Source organism: Thunnus maccoyii, chromosome 4, assembly GCF_910596095.1.
Source record: "Thunnus maccoyii chromosome 4, fThuMac1.1, whole genome shotgun sequence".
NCBI lineage: Eukaryota > Metazoa > Chordata > Actinopteri > Scombriformes > Scombridae > Thunnus > Thunnus maccoyii.
This window is the reverse complement of record NC_056536.1, coordinates 28374878-28390170: the sequence shown is the minus strand read 5'-3', so window position 1 is coordinate 28390170 and position 15293 is coordinate 28374878. Positions and strand designations below refer to the sequence as shown.

General features: G+C 41.6%; 1 protein-coding gene across 9 annotated transcripts in view; it reads left to right on the top strand.

The window, feature by feature from the left end:
• The window catches only part of LOC121895173 (teashirt homolog 2), a 100820-nt gene that overhangs the window by 10539 nt on the left and 74988 nt on the right, over window positions 1-15293 (top strand). For 2 of the 9 annotated variants that reach the window (XR_006095708.1, XM_042408085.1), the window contains exon 4: window positions 10700-10803. The exons of the other annotated variants lie outside the window; for them this stretch is intronic. The gene's annotated coding sequence lies outside the window, so the exon portion shown is untranslated. The remainder of the gene's footprint in view (window positions 1-10699; window positions 10804-15293) is intronic. 9 annotated transcript variants of the gene reach the window in all.

Sequence of the window (15293 nt, the reverse complement as noted above, 5' to 3'; positions counted from 1 at the left end):
TCTAAAAATGTTAAGATATTAAATTAACCGACGTATAAGATCAGAAGTATTGATCACAAGTGTTTATCACCCATCACTTATGTGCAATACACTTATTTATCTATTTGCTGCTTATGTGCAATACTGTACCTGCGCACAAATGTGCAATATAATATATATTTATATATTAATCTCTCATTTTATTATATAGGCTACTCTAATTGGAACGAGACCTCTTGAGTCTTGATGAGGACATTTGAGAAGCTGGAACCATTAAATATTTTCCTTTTTTTTCTTAGAAAATGACTGAAACAATCAATCAAAACAGTCGCAGATTAATTTTCTGATCACTGACTATTCGATTCATTAACTAATCGTTGCAGCTCTACATATAACATAAAGAAAAGATAGTTTTGGCTCTAATCAGGTGACAAGCCTCGAAACTTAAACACAACTTGATATGGCACTATTCCTCAAAATGTCAGATAATAGTGAAAAATGCTCAAAGCAACGAGATATAAGAATGATATATTCATTTTAAACAAATTATAAGTGTCAGCTTTATCTTCATGGCAAGAAATAGTGTGACTTGTCTCCAAATATGATTATTAGTAGAAGTATAAGTAAAAAGTTTTTGTCACATGACCCTTTAACACAAAGAAATGTTTCAGTTTGCTAATCTGCATTTCGGTGTTTGGTGGTTTCTCCAAATTTTGTGAGACTGCTTTATTCGCTGTCTTAGTAGAAAAGTAACCTCTCAACAGCAGCTGCAGCAGTTTGTCTGAAAAGACCGGCGAATGTCATCACGGCTAAAAAAAAAAAAAAAAAAAGTCTGCACACAAATGTCATTAACAGGAAGTCCAATAAAAAGAAACTCTATTCGCCAAACCGATCTCCGTAAAAAGGGCCGATAGCCACCGATCTTAAGGTACGATTACACAAATCACTCTTTTCGGCGAGCGTCTGGCTCGGTCTCGTCCTCTCCCCAACACAGAGGAGCTCCTCGGCCCACCTGAGCTGTGTTGATTTGGCAGGGCACATCATCACACTGCTGCAGGCTACAGTAAATATCACCTTTCTTGTTATCTCCAAGACCTGCTTTTCCAGTAAACAGGGGAACATGTAATTCAATATACTCGTGTCGGGGCCATTCGCTTTCAGAGGACATCGAGGTGACATGACTTAGTGGCCCCGGAATGAACATAAAGATTAATAAGTAATGGCCGTATAAAGATGATATTTGCACTCAGATATCCTCTTTTTTTAGATGAATGCTTTTGATCACAGGGAAACTGGTAATACAAAACCAGCAGCAGATATCAGAAGGTATGACATCTCAACACAATCTGGCACTTTAGGGTTCCAGCCAGTTCTTGAGTGCCTTATGTGGTGGATTTAAACAAAACTTGGGAGCTTTTTTCTTATATTATAATCAGTCATTTTGCTGGTCTTGGAAAAATTGTTGATCATACCTCATGATTTGATATATGACACTGTCGGTGAGGACTCCAACTAGCTTGCATGTTACAATTTATTGACAATAACGGTTGAACCGCACGGCCCACACAAATGAAATGGTATTCGGTCGTCCTCTGTAATACCGCCGTTGGTCCCTCCTGGCATTTTGTAATTTGTTGCAGTGTTTGTGCTCTCTTTCACACTTTAATATCACGGTATTGCTTCAATTTGAGCAGCAAGATAAAGTTCTATTTCATTTTGTGGGATTAACTTACCGGGTAGCGCGCCACGTCTCGAGGTATTTGTTGTGTTTTGTTTTATCTATGAATTATTTAGAAGCTTCAAAAAAAAAAATAGGGAACGGGTTAGAAGACTGGTATGTCCTGTCTCTCAGCGATCTCAGTCAGATGTTTAATTTGGTCCGCTGCCGTGGAATAGCACTCACCACGACTGGGATTAGGCGGGTTGGCTGTGTAATTTCCCTGAAGGAGGAGCATGTTGAATTGGAGAATAATGATAAAGGAGGAACTGAGCATTCGGAACAAGGAAATATGAGCTCATGATTGCTACGTGTGCTTGAAGTTGTCATGGATTTTAGCTTCAATGTGTGCAAAAAAATAGGGACAGTGTTGTAAAATAAAAAAAATAAAAAACCCCACAAAACTCAGCTTGTTAGTCAGTAGACGGTGCTTTAAAAATCAAATCCGTTGCAACGCTATAATCATCTTTTATCAGGCCATTCTTCATAATTTACCGATCACGCTAAAGTTCACTAGGCCTATTAATGAAAGACTCCCTGTTTTTCTTTACACTCCGTAGCACTTTTTTAAAAATGCTAATGGACTCCAACAAGCACCTGAGCAAGGATGAAAGTGCCCTAATTCCTGCTCAAAAGGTCACCGAGATGAGTTATGGCGGTATAAGCACCTGAAAGCTATTCCCTTGTTAGATTTGACAAAGGGAGGCTGCCATTTCCCCCTTTAAAATAGTGTTGGGTAATAAATGATCATTTGTGGAATGTGGTTGCTACCGGCGGTGACTTTTCCTCTGACATAACTTTAGCGCCGGCTGATTTACATCCTGAAAGTTGTCCCCAAAATATTTAAAATGAGCATTTTATTCATGATGCACAGCAGACGGCAGTGACACACACACACACACACACACACAAGAGCTCTTTTTTGTGCTTCTTAGGGGAAATAGCTAATTAGTTAGCCATGAAAAATGCAGGCGTGCCTGTTTTACTATCATCCTCTATTCGACTCAACAACACTTTTAGGCTTTTGTATGCAGTTATACACCCGGAATCAGCACAATATGAAGTATCCGCATGTCCCATACTCCTGCTTTCACGTCATGGAGTCACTGACACGTGCACGCTACTATCAATTATGAAAGGTATCGGTCTCTGGGTAAACGTGCCTTCTGTACAGTAGGTGCACCTAAGCATATGTGATAGTCCTTCTCGGCAGCCCTTCACAGGTCCCTGAAAGGTGCTCCTGGTGTGGATGCAGGGCTGTAGAGCAGGGATCACAGTGACAGTTTCAGGTGGAGGAGTCTATTAATAGTTTACCTCTCAGCCAAAGCATTTCATCATTTTTGGTGTCTGAGGGCTTCCTGCTTCAAAAAAAGGGGGTGAAGTTATGTATCTCAATCTAGCCCTTCATATTTCATGCTGTTGAGGATTATAAATAAAAGGACAGACTTTGACCTGGGCTATTAGTTACCCGGGATCCTGTGGGTGGATGGTGCTTTGTCTTCTGTCAGCTTCTGGTGTTTTTCCTTCAGAAAGCAACAAGGATTACAATCAAAGTCTTTGGGAAACAATATGAGATATGATCCCTGTTACCTAGAAGTGGAAAGGAAGAAGACGGTAGGGCTTGAGGAACAACAAAAAGGCAAAAACAAAAACAAAACCAATCAGTCAAAATCATCCACAAGGCTATCAGAACGGAAAAAGGTGGGTAGTTTGACGGTAGGTTAAGCTACGGGGTCGCTCTAAAGTACCACTGCGGTGATTGCTGTTTTCTCCCTCGTGCGACTCTCTTGTTTTGACCACACAAACCGGCCCGAAAGTCTCCGGAGATGAGCCTCTCTGACAGAGTGATGTGGAAAACAGTAAGCTAGAAAGCTCTCACTCTCTCACCTTCCCCACGGTCCCATAGACGGGCCCAACATGTGCCAAAGCAGCCTGTCAGTGCTTCTTGTTGTCGGACAGACCTTTTGATCTTGAACAAATAGATAGAAGAGTCTCAGAGCTGCCGCCTCGGGGCATAAGGAAATATGGGCATCACAAAGGGTCAAATTCTGGAAGAAGGCAGTAAAATTAAAACCTTTATTGCCATCTTTATGGCTTCATTTCCTATGGCAATTACATTATCTATGGAAAATGACAGAGCTTTGTTCCCATTATCAGTGAAATCTCTAGCAAGGGGTGTTTGATGTGCTGAAAATGAAAATGATGTATGTCAGACTGAATATATTGTGGATGTGGACCTATCATATTGTGTCAAGGTGGTTACATTCAGAAATTTAAAAAAAGCTGAAAATCTGATCACATTTTGCAAATAAACACAAACGCTTTGATATAAAACTCATAAAAAAAATAAGAAGAAAACATTTCACACTTCAGACTGTTCCTATCAAATCTAGATTGACACCCCTCACTTGAAATTAATGATTTTTATTTTTCTGCGACCACTCAGTCGCTAACCACCCGAAACCTCACACATTGACTTTTCTCCACAGATTGCAACTCATCCATTTTTTTTTTTTTAATTGTGTTCATTTTTACCTGGGTCCCACCGGACCTGCAGCGGCGGTGGTCGTTGTCATCCGTCTGCTCTGACAGGGAAGAGAGAGAGAGAGAGAGAGAGAGAGAGAGAGAGAGCGCAACGCCACTTTCCACCCCTAGCTGATGTGTCAGGCTTATCACACAGCCGAGCGATCCTGAGGTGACATCCTCCACTGAATCAGTGACATTTCACGGACGGTGCAAATCTATCCATCTTTGTCAAGCATCCGCCTCGATTTTAGCATTCCCCGAGTTAGCATATTGATCACCGAGAAACGCATGAGTGAGGACTTCTTGTTTTCTGCTCCTTAAAACGGGCATTGTGAGTCCACTGGACTCCTCTGTCAAAGTCTACTGCTTTGGACCTTAATCTGCCCTCGTCAAAGTTGCATAAAATATGGAGGGCCTTTGTCATTCAGGACCAAGAGGCCCCACCAAAAAAAAAACTTTCTTTGCCACTTTACTTTGTGTTAGACAGCATCACTGGGGAAAAGTTTCAACCGAATTCTTTTACTGCAACACATTATTGTGGTTTTCATCATTTTAAACACTACGCCAGTGATCTGTCACGTTAGCTCTTCATGCTACATAGCCGAGACTTTTGAAAATAAGCGTATCTAGTTGACTCGCTTTCTGTCAGCTACTCTTTTCTACTTTAACAGCTTCATTATGGAAAGAGCAGTTCGCCGGCGTCGACCGTTTCAAAGGCTCGTTTGCTAACTTGTCAAAATAGTGTTTTGGCACATATGTGTTCAATAAACCAAGGAGCTATGCTTCCGTGAGCAGCTTAGCCGGAAAACAATGTTGCTTTGTTTCCGTCGTTTAAATTGCTGTGATGTTATAACGAATAAACCCCCCGCTTAAGATAGAGAAAGTCCTAACCACCTGGGTTCAGCGGAGTGTAAACTATAGCCGTCTCTGTTATTTGTATTAGGGCGTGCAATGTAATAATTGATTAATAATGCAAAGCTTTAGGGAAAATTATAACCCCTAAAATGAGGGGCGATGATTGCGCTTGTGCCGATGCAAATCAACAGCGACAGAACAGCACCGGGGATTACAACATCTGCAGTCTACGGTGTCGAGGTTAACTTGTCCTGTGATTACAAAACGCATTTCCCAGGAGCAGGTGTTACATCCACACTGTTGAGATCATGTATGTGCAAATGCTGGTGCAAACACACACACACACACACATATAAAGTGAAGCATCCAATCACACAAAGAGGGCGAGAGAGAGCATAGAGAAAAGAAACGACTGCCTTCCCCAACCATATGCTTTTGGCCTCTATGCCTGCGAGACCCGTGTGAAAACATGAATGAGCAGCCCGCAGAATCGATAGGGACAAGAGATCTAGTGTCTAGCAAATCCAGTGCAGACTGACATGTTCTCCATGTAATCTCTCTGCATTGTGCTGCGAGGGGGAAAGATTATCCTTCTCTGACTGGCTGGTAAAAGGTTGCTTTGCTGTAGTTCGTGTCTGTGCGAAGGGAGGGGAGCATATGCCTCTCTGTAAACGATGCTGGCTCCCCCCCTCCTCCTCTGTCAGAGGCTGGATTATGTCCAACATTATCCAACCACCCCCCCCTCACACACACACACACACACACACACACACCACTCTCCAATAAAGGGCTTTCTCTCTCTCTCTCTCCCCTTCTCCTTTTCAAAAATCATCGGATTTATGACAGTGGATTTCGGAAAAGTTCCGCGCCAATTTTGATGCCTGCTAAGTACCCCGGCAGGATTAGAAGAGGCCTCTTGATGTGTGCACTCCAGTGTGTGTTGAGCAGTGTATTGTGGTCAGGGTTATCAACCAAAGGAAGCAAAAAAAAAAAAAAAGGCAGTAGTACATAGTGCATAATGATAGGGCTCGTTATACACATCAAGCGCTGAAAGCAAGAGAGTGAGAAAGAGCATGTGTGTTTGTTTAGAATCAATAGAAGACACTATCACATTTAATCTATCTCGCGCTGCCTTTTCCACCTCTTTGCTTTACATTCATAAAGATCAGAGGAGATGGCTAGCTTCACTGTAGCAGCACTGTTATGGCAGATACAGGAGGGGGGAAACAGTGTAGGACCTGTCTTGTATTGCTTGAATGAAACGACCGCTTATATTGACATTAAATTGAAACTTAACACCGCGGCGCAATTTACAAAGACGTAATAAAAGGCAGCTCAGGATAGACTTGTAAAAAAGTATACATGTTGTAATTTGTAATGAAATACAGCGATGACTTTGATCTGATCTAGAAATAAATAGGAAAAAGTTATATCTGATGCAAGATTTATTGTGACACGCTTGTATTGGCGTGTGTGTGTGTGTGTTTTTCAAGTCTAGACACAAGAGGCAGACAGTCACCTTCACAGCCAACCATCCCTCCGAACCAGTCGGCCTCGCGTTTTTCCGTCTACGACGACGACGCCGGGCGGCCTGCATACATGTGCAGCTGTAAATTCAAAATCACTGAAGCGGTTTTGACTGTCTGACAGGAAGTCTGGCTTTTTTTTTGGGGGGGGGGGGGGGCAGGTGTGAGACGAGGAAGAGCCAGGTTAGACTCAGTTAATAAAGCCTCAACCAGTTCCTCGGTCTGCCCTTGGAGATCACTTACATCAAAGCACCAATCAAAAACTGGTGCAGATATAATTTGTCATCAGGGATTTCCTGCTGGAGAAATTATAGAGAAGATACAGGCCGATCAATACTATGGATTTTCACTGCAGTGGCTGATTGTCCAATTGCCGTGAAACATGTACCGAGATAAAAGGGCACGCCTGCCATTTTGTAACAGACTGCCAAGTCAGCATAGGGCTTGTCAGATACTTATAGGCTGCTGTGATAGAAAATTATCATGCTGCAGTGTCCAAGTACTATTTAACACATTTTTCCCCTCCATGGGACGTGATTCATCACAGATCCCCTCTCTCTCTCTCTCTCTCTCTCTCTCTCTCTCTGCTTTTGAGGGGGCATCACTCTGCGTCATTGTCAAGAGCGGCTCCGGCCACACATGGATGGTGTTTAAAAGGAGCAGACACACACGGATGCCAGCGCAATGCAATCCGTCCGCTAGAAGATGTCGACTAGAATTAGGAAAGACGTCCGCGGAATCTGTTAAATCCCCCCAAAAACCCTTCAACACTGACCACTTAAAGCATTTTCTACTGACTTCAAATAAATTCCTAATCATTTTAGATTAACTTCCCTAAAAACATTTTTGGAACAGCATATTGTTGAGTATTTTGAAGAATCTGTGCTTCTGAGGACCTGTTGCACCCTGTTGGCACTGGTCTCCAGTCGCATTAAACGTACACCAGTATATATGATCAGAGTAAATCCTTTAGGCTTTCACATGCCAGTCATAAAGGTGTGTCAGAGCCTCCATGTCTTTATTCTTAATCCTGTTCTGGTCTGACACTGATCATAAAAACTGATGGACCCGAACCAAATTACAGTCTTGAGGACAGCACATAGTAGAGTAGCAACACTTCAAGTTCACGGCCCCCAGCATCGACCAGTTCATGTTCGAGCGGCGAGGTCAGCAACCAGTCACATCTCTCTTTCAGGGGATGAGTCGAATATCACCAGCAGGTACGTGAGGCTCTTTCATCGGGAGGATTATCTCTTATTTTAGACGTGGAGTGGAATTTTTAGCAAAGGGAAGTTACGAGTAAAGATAGAACGATAGAAACTTTGATGAACAGGTTCATTTATCTCCTGGAAGAATATTTTTGGGGAGAACTCCTGTCAGACGGACAGAGTAAGCTAAGATTTCAGAGTGGGTGGGCCTTGACTGTGGAGTACTGAATGGAGCTCAGGCGTGTCTGTCTTTGTTGTATACACTAAGCCAGTCTCCAGACTGAGGGCAGTGACTTATAGGGCTGGACGCCAGGCAGAGAAAATGAGAGGCTGCAGCTCAGTGACAGAAGCAATGACCCTCAACTCAGTCATCTTCTACTGTTTGCCGATGTACTGTTGTTACAATGATCCACTTTTAAAGCTGGTCTACCAGTGAACATTATATTTTCATGTATGAAAGGGTGAGTTGGTAGTATTCCCCATATGGATGATCAAAAGGTTGATGCCATAAGAATTCATATAGCAAAAGTAACAAAGCAAACTAAACCACCAACCAGAATAATTATCTATTCTAACATGTCATCACTTTTTAATATGATAAGGCTAACTGGTTAGCAAAAAGTTTCTTATTTACACATACAGCAGTTATGGAACAACATTATCATTCATTTGCAGTCAAAGAAGTCCAATATTCACTCTCTCTCAGCTTTATTTTGGTTTCTACCAACTCCCGAGGGAAATATCCGTTTCTTTACCTGCTAAATGATCAGCTATGTTCACCAGCTAGTCGCTAACTGTGTCTGTTTGCCGTTTGGTGTTGAGCAGATAGTGTACGGTGAGATTTTAGAGCTTGCTGCTGTACCTGCTTTGGCTATGAGAGCGGCTAAAGTAAACCGAAACAGTAAAGTTACAGGTCAGATGATTATAGCAGCTTTAAGGACTTCATTACCCAGAATTCATGTGATGTGACATCACACCATTGTAGTTGCTCTATTTACCCAAAACTGACCCTTAAATCCAAAACTGAATGGATTTAAATAGTTGACTTTATTTCATCTCGTCCCTGCATTGTGCTGAAACTGTTTTTTCATTGATTGATCAAAGTTAATTGGCAGAAAATTTTGATAACTGACTATTTGAATCATTAATTCAGTGAAGTCACACATTTTGTGACTTTAAGTTTCTTCAATGTGACGATTTGCTGCTTCTCTGTTTACTCATATTAATTTAAATGACACTTTTGACATTTGGTCAGACAAAGTAAGTAATTTGAAGACATTAAGATGTATGATATGTATTATATTTGTATTGTATGTGTTGGTGCAAACATAGCCATAGTCTATTTCTCCATTAGCCAACAGATTTGTTGTTGATGTTGACAAACTGAATTCATGCCAGTTCTTGTATTTGCTACCTGTGATGTGTCTTAACTTTCCTTCCTGTTTCAGTGAATCACAGAGTATGGGAGGGGAAATAAATGGGATTTTACTTCTTGAACTTGCCTGATTATAATCCCTCGACTGTCGCTTTTCACACCAATACAAACGGTGTAGCATGTAATCTGGCATGTTATATGAAATGCATCGCATATATTTGTCTGCATGTATAGATTCAGATTACTCCGGTTGTAATTCCTTGCCAAATTTGCCTCTTTTGTTCAAATTGCATCTCTCTAAGAGCCTGAAAATTTTTGCTGTTCATCTCTACATGCGTAAAACTGCCATCATTGGCACGCTGCTGAGCTACTGAAATAAAAACCTCTGTTATAATTAGTCAAACAGCAACATGATTCTCACCACTAACTGGAGAATATGTGTCACTGATTTTATTTTTTGAGGTTACACCCTGTAAATCCAGAGCAATTTCAAGAGTAGCCAAAGTGAATCAGTGGCTGCAAAGATTCTTCTTAAAGTCAAAGGTCAACTATATCAAAGTTTACCATTTTGTTTTCTATCCTCTGTTGTCCTACCCCTCTGCTGATGGGCGTGGAGATGAGTGTTTTGGGAAATATGCACAGCAAAAATGAATTCATACTGTAAGGTAATGAGGACTTGCATGAGCTGTAATTGTTATTATTGCCAGACACAAATTGAAAAGCATAACCTGTCTGACACCAGCTATCAGTTGTCATTATGTGGGAAAACATGCCCTCATTGCAGATAGCTGTCTGTTGACACCCAAAGTAATTGAGGAGGTAGTCGAGCCGTTGAAGGCTCTCAAAGGGGAGGACGAACACTTGATCAGAGCGTTTTTATGTCTTGGGAGATGATTTGATTTCACATAATGTCTATTTTACAGCCAGATATGCCATTAATTTGCATGATAGCGAGCCAAAATGTGACATTTTTATTTAGACGTCCCCACAATGTTTGGAGAACAATTGGGTGGTGTTTTTTTCTTCTGTCAGTCTTTCAGAGCTGTGGCGTCTCATTATATCATATCTAACAGAGCAGTGAATAGCTGCCTCTCTCCTCACATTGCTGTGTCAGGTCAATGTGCCATTTTTTAAGTGGTGACGGGAAGGAGGAGGCGGGGGGTATATATCGTTGACAGCGAGATGATGATTTCACGTTTAACTCTTTGTTGTTGTTTACCAACAGCTTGAAACAAACACTGAAGAAATTACTTCAGCTCACACATTACTCTACATCCTATATCGTCTGGTTAAAAAAAAAAAAGTTGTTTATCGCAGATTTGCTGTGGACATCCTACCGGGAGATACTTGCGAGGAGGACAATGTGATCCAATTTGAATGTAGCGACTGTTTATTAAGAAACGTATCTGTAGGTGCGGTGTAAATACATCCAAGCGTTTTAAGCCATACATCCACAGCACAGGCTCTCTCTCTCTCTCTCTCTCTCTCTCTCTCTCTCTCTCTCTCCTCTTAGCTCAAGCTGGCAAACCGGGCAAGTCCGTGCTTGGTGCCTGAAGCGCTGAAGCGAGAACAAGGGGCTTCTTTCCCATGAACTGGAGCCAAGTGCCAGCACTTAAGGTGAAGGGCCGAGGCGCTGGAGAAGTAATTTAATCTGAGGCTCTGCCCAATTCCCTGGGCGGCCGAGTTTAAGAAAGGTCACATAGAGAAACAGGCACCGGTGACCCCTTCCCAATTACGGGCGCTACAGCAGAACATATCACAGCACCGTCCAAAGTGACAGTCATTTAGCAGCAACTCATCTGAGGGGAGGAAGTGGGAGATGGATGATAAGGAAATAAAAAATGATTTGCCAGGACCTGTTAGCCACTTCTCTACACAGGCCTGCTGCTCCCCCAGCTCCTCCCTGTCTTATTCACACACACTCATATACTCCCTCCCTCTCTCCCTCTCTCTCTCTCTCTCTTTCTCCGTCTCTTCCCACCCCCTGCCACCCCTGCTGCCCATCTCCCTCCTGCTCCACAGACACGTGACGACTCCGCATGATTATTGGCGCAATCACTCATGTAACAGCCTGCCCAGCTTTCCGTGGGGGCTCCAGTATTTGTCACTGTCACTTCCCCAAGTGCTCCGCCATTGTCTTGGAAATTGTATGTGTAAGGCAAGAGATGCCTGTGACCCACTTCGACAAGGGAGCCAGCGATGTGAGGGCGCTCATCACACAAAAAAACAGCAGTTTGATGTGTCCTATTATGTGTCCCAGCAAGAGCCATAAATAATTGTGACAAGTTTTTTGTTGCGCGTGAAAGTCCTTGACTCTGCCTCCTGTTCCAGCACCTCCTCTCTCGTACGGAGACGCTGCCAAGCACCCCCGATGATAGATGGCACGGTGCAGCAAATGACAACGGGATAGATTTTTAGTTTGTGCTTTGGAAGGGATCAGTAATGGTGCTTTGCTGTACAAAGCAATAAAAGAGAAGGACAAGAGACAGAGGGGGAGAACGAGGGGAAAACAACAAAAAAAAAAAAAAGCTCCATCGATGGCGGAGAGGGAAGAATGATGGTCGGTGACACATGATTTTTGGGCATTTGAGCACTTAGATATATGAAATCAGGGTTTGTCAGAATGGAAGGGTGGTGTGTTGTTTGGCTACTCACCGCAAAAAACATAAAAAATGCATGAAATACACTTTATGGTATTATATTGTCCACCACCACTGAAAACAAATTGATACAGCCCAGTACAACTGCATCGTTTCTGTTGTTTGTCTTTATTTCAGACAAACAGAAACTGTATGCAGTCGTTCAACTATTCATTTGACTATATCGTGTTTTTTTTTGCTCTTTGTTCCTTGCCAAGCTGTGATTTCGCACTGCTTAGCAGAGAAAATTTTTCCCGTGAAAAATCGACAAGGATGTTAGATAAAGTACCACCTGCAGGTCCCGGGTGCTAGGCGGGCAGGATACCGGTAGACAGTATGATCAGTCATGGTAATGAGCACGAGGCTGACATACATGCTTTGAATTATATGACTTTGAGGCCTTATAGGCACCCTCCAACCAGGCCTCAGCCATTAGTTCAACCACTCTCTCCTTATCTCTGAGTCAAGCTGTGAAGTTTTAACAACGCCATCATTCCCCCCCTTTCTTTCTTTCCTCTAAATTGTTCCAGCAGCTCGGAGTAGGAACGCTCACATAAGGTAAATAAAGATTGTTTGTGTACTTTGACGGAACGCGATCCGAATCACTCAGGCCAACAAACCGGATTGTATTTGTTTAAACGCTGTTGACATCAGCGGTTTAAGTGACACGACACCGTGTAAGCATGTTTGTGTTCATGTTTCTCTTTTTACTTGACCGCAGACGCATCCGCTAATTGTATTCCGCTTCCTCTATCACAATTATTAATTTATCTCTTAAGACCACTGCGGCAGTGATGATCATTCATGTCGCAGCATCCGATAGTTAAGAAGCGGGCTTCCGTAAAAATCCATCATGTACATCAATGCACATTACTGAGGTAATTAAACAGGAGGTAATACAGCCAGATATCGTAAAATATCAAGGGGTGATCATACGCCCCTTAATACTGTAAAGCCCTCAGCACATGGAAATGATGCAGTAGATGAGGGATCAGCCACAAAAAAAACCCCAACACACAAATGTAAATGTAATTTGTCTATTTTAGAGTATCCGTACCTATCCTATGAAAAATACTAATTATTTGAAATGTACTGATTACAGCTAGCCCAGAATGTGGCATTAAAATAATTACTTGTGAGCCCTCTCAGAGTTTGTACATTTAGCACCGTAGCACCATTAGGAATAATCTGTCCAATTAAAGGTTGTGTAATTAATTAAGTGCACATTCTGTGAAGAGGAGAGGGGAGAAAATTTATCAACCTGCTGAAATATGACCTATCTTGTCCAAAAGACTAATATGTTTAAACAAAAGATGAAAATTGATGACAACATTATTTGTAACAAAATGCTCACTGTGCAACTATGATGCATCTGTACTTGGATCCGGCTTGGTAGCATTGTCCTCACAAAAGCTGTGATGTATTACCCCCAGCTGCCTGGCAATAACTTTCAATGAAGGGCGCTTTGCCTATCTAGTGAAACAGTCTGTTACTTTATCCCACTTCAAATCTTCACCGCAATCATCCGCTAGATTAAGACGTGTTTTCTAGAATCGTAAACGTGGATGCTGTCGAAGGCCTTCGTAGAGAGATGGAGCTGTTAGGCGGAGGAACTGAGGGAGGTGTTGGCGCCGAGCGGACATCCTGATACCACCACCCAAAAGTGTAGTAGAGCAGAAAACATCTTGCTGCGCAAAAGCTGTCGGGTCATTTCTGTTATAGCAAGAAAATTTGAGCCAATGTCCTGTATGTGTGTATGTGTGTGTGTGTGTGTGTGTGTGTGTGTTTGTGTGTTTGAATGTGTGTGTGTGTGCATCTGTGAGAATGAGCAAGATGCCAAGTGCACATTCTTTCACCTGCCATTACAGTTTGTTGCCAGCTCTACATATGGCCTAGATCAACACTTCAGGGAGAAGGCATCATAGCCCAACATTTAGTAAAATACAAGTACAAACACATGTCTAATGCTACCATGACTAAGACATGTATACACTGCAGGCAGATTGCAGAGACACATTCATTAAAGAGCCACTTCTGACTCAAGCACAGTGACCAGGATGTACATTAAGAGGAACTGTAAGTATAACAATATAATGTTATAATAACAGAAATAACTTAAAGAAACAGACACTGCATTTAAATACTCTCATAGATACTTTCTAAGACAAGTCGGTCTGCATTAATAAACACTCACAATAAACATTTAATACTCAGACTAATAGCTAATAAAAATTTGAGGTAATTATGTCAAATCTGTTAAGTGACAGAGATGCAGAGCTCCGGTCTGATCTGAAAAGTCGGACAAGGTGACTTTGAGAGCAGCAACAATGCAAAGCACCTGATATCAGACCTAGCTAATATGATACAGTTATAGAAGTGCAGCGTCAGTGATTTCAGACCGAACTGCGCTACTCTCAGGCAAGAAAAGTAACAACATGGAGACATTCCACCTGCAGGCAATGAGTGTTATTGCTGACGTTTATCTTTTTTATGACTGATGTGGAGTTCTTTTTTAGATTTTACTTTTGAATCTGCAAAAGTTAAAAACAAAAGTTATTTACATATCTGTTTTTATAGATAGTAGTAATAGTAATAGTAATAGTTAGCTCCAGAGAGATGACTTTTTCTCCAGACTATTAACAGTTTGACCGCGTTCAAAGAGGCCATTCTGACCATGAGAGGATGCCGACACAGAAGGCCGTTATGCAAAATAGTTGATCCTGTCAATGATCAATATACTGTGGGTAGAAGATTACATAGTACCGTGAATGCTGTATTTCTACACTTCAACCTATGATTGTTATGACAAAAGATAAAAGGATGCCACCATGATAACTTTCCAGAGTCGTAAAATCCTGTTTTATAGTATAATAAACCGTCTGTACAGTGTTTTGGCGTCTGATAAAACTTCAAACACTTTTCGGTCTGAATGTCCACAGTGGCTTGTTTGAAATTCATTTAAAAAAATCTTCAAAAGCTAACATTTGTTGGTTTTTTTAATGAATGAATTGTATTTCTATTTACTAAGTTATATTTAATATCCTTTAGTGTTCGTGTGACACAATGTTACAGTTTTACAGATGAACAGATGAAACAAGTGTTTAAACAAGTTAAAACCTTTAAAAAATACATATTCAAAGAAAACGTCAGCTATAAAGAAATGCTGCTGTAAAGCTTTTTGCCTTCAGGTGGTGCAAGTGAGAAAATAGCAGAAGTTACAGTTTACAGATAGTGAAAGGTCAGTAGCGCAGGTCGAGGCCATCGCTGGAAGTAGAAATCTGTGAAATTTCAAAATAAAATCATATTCTGTTACATCGATACAACATGATGATAGTTTAACTTGTAGCCAGTTTGTGGAAGTTTCATGTCCTCTTCTGTAAAGAACACAGAGAGAACAACAGGTCCATATTACAGACACATTTTCTGTAGCGTAAGTGATTTCACAAAGGCAGGTTACGGTTTTAAGCT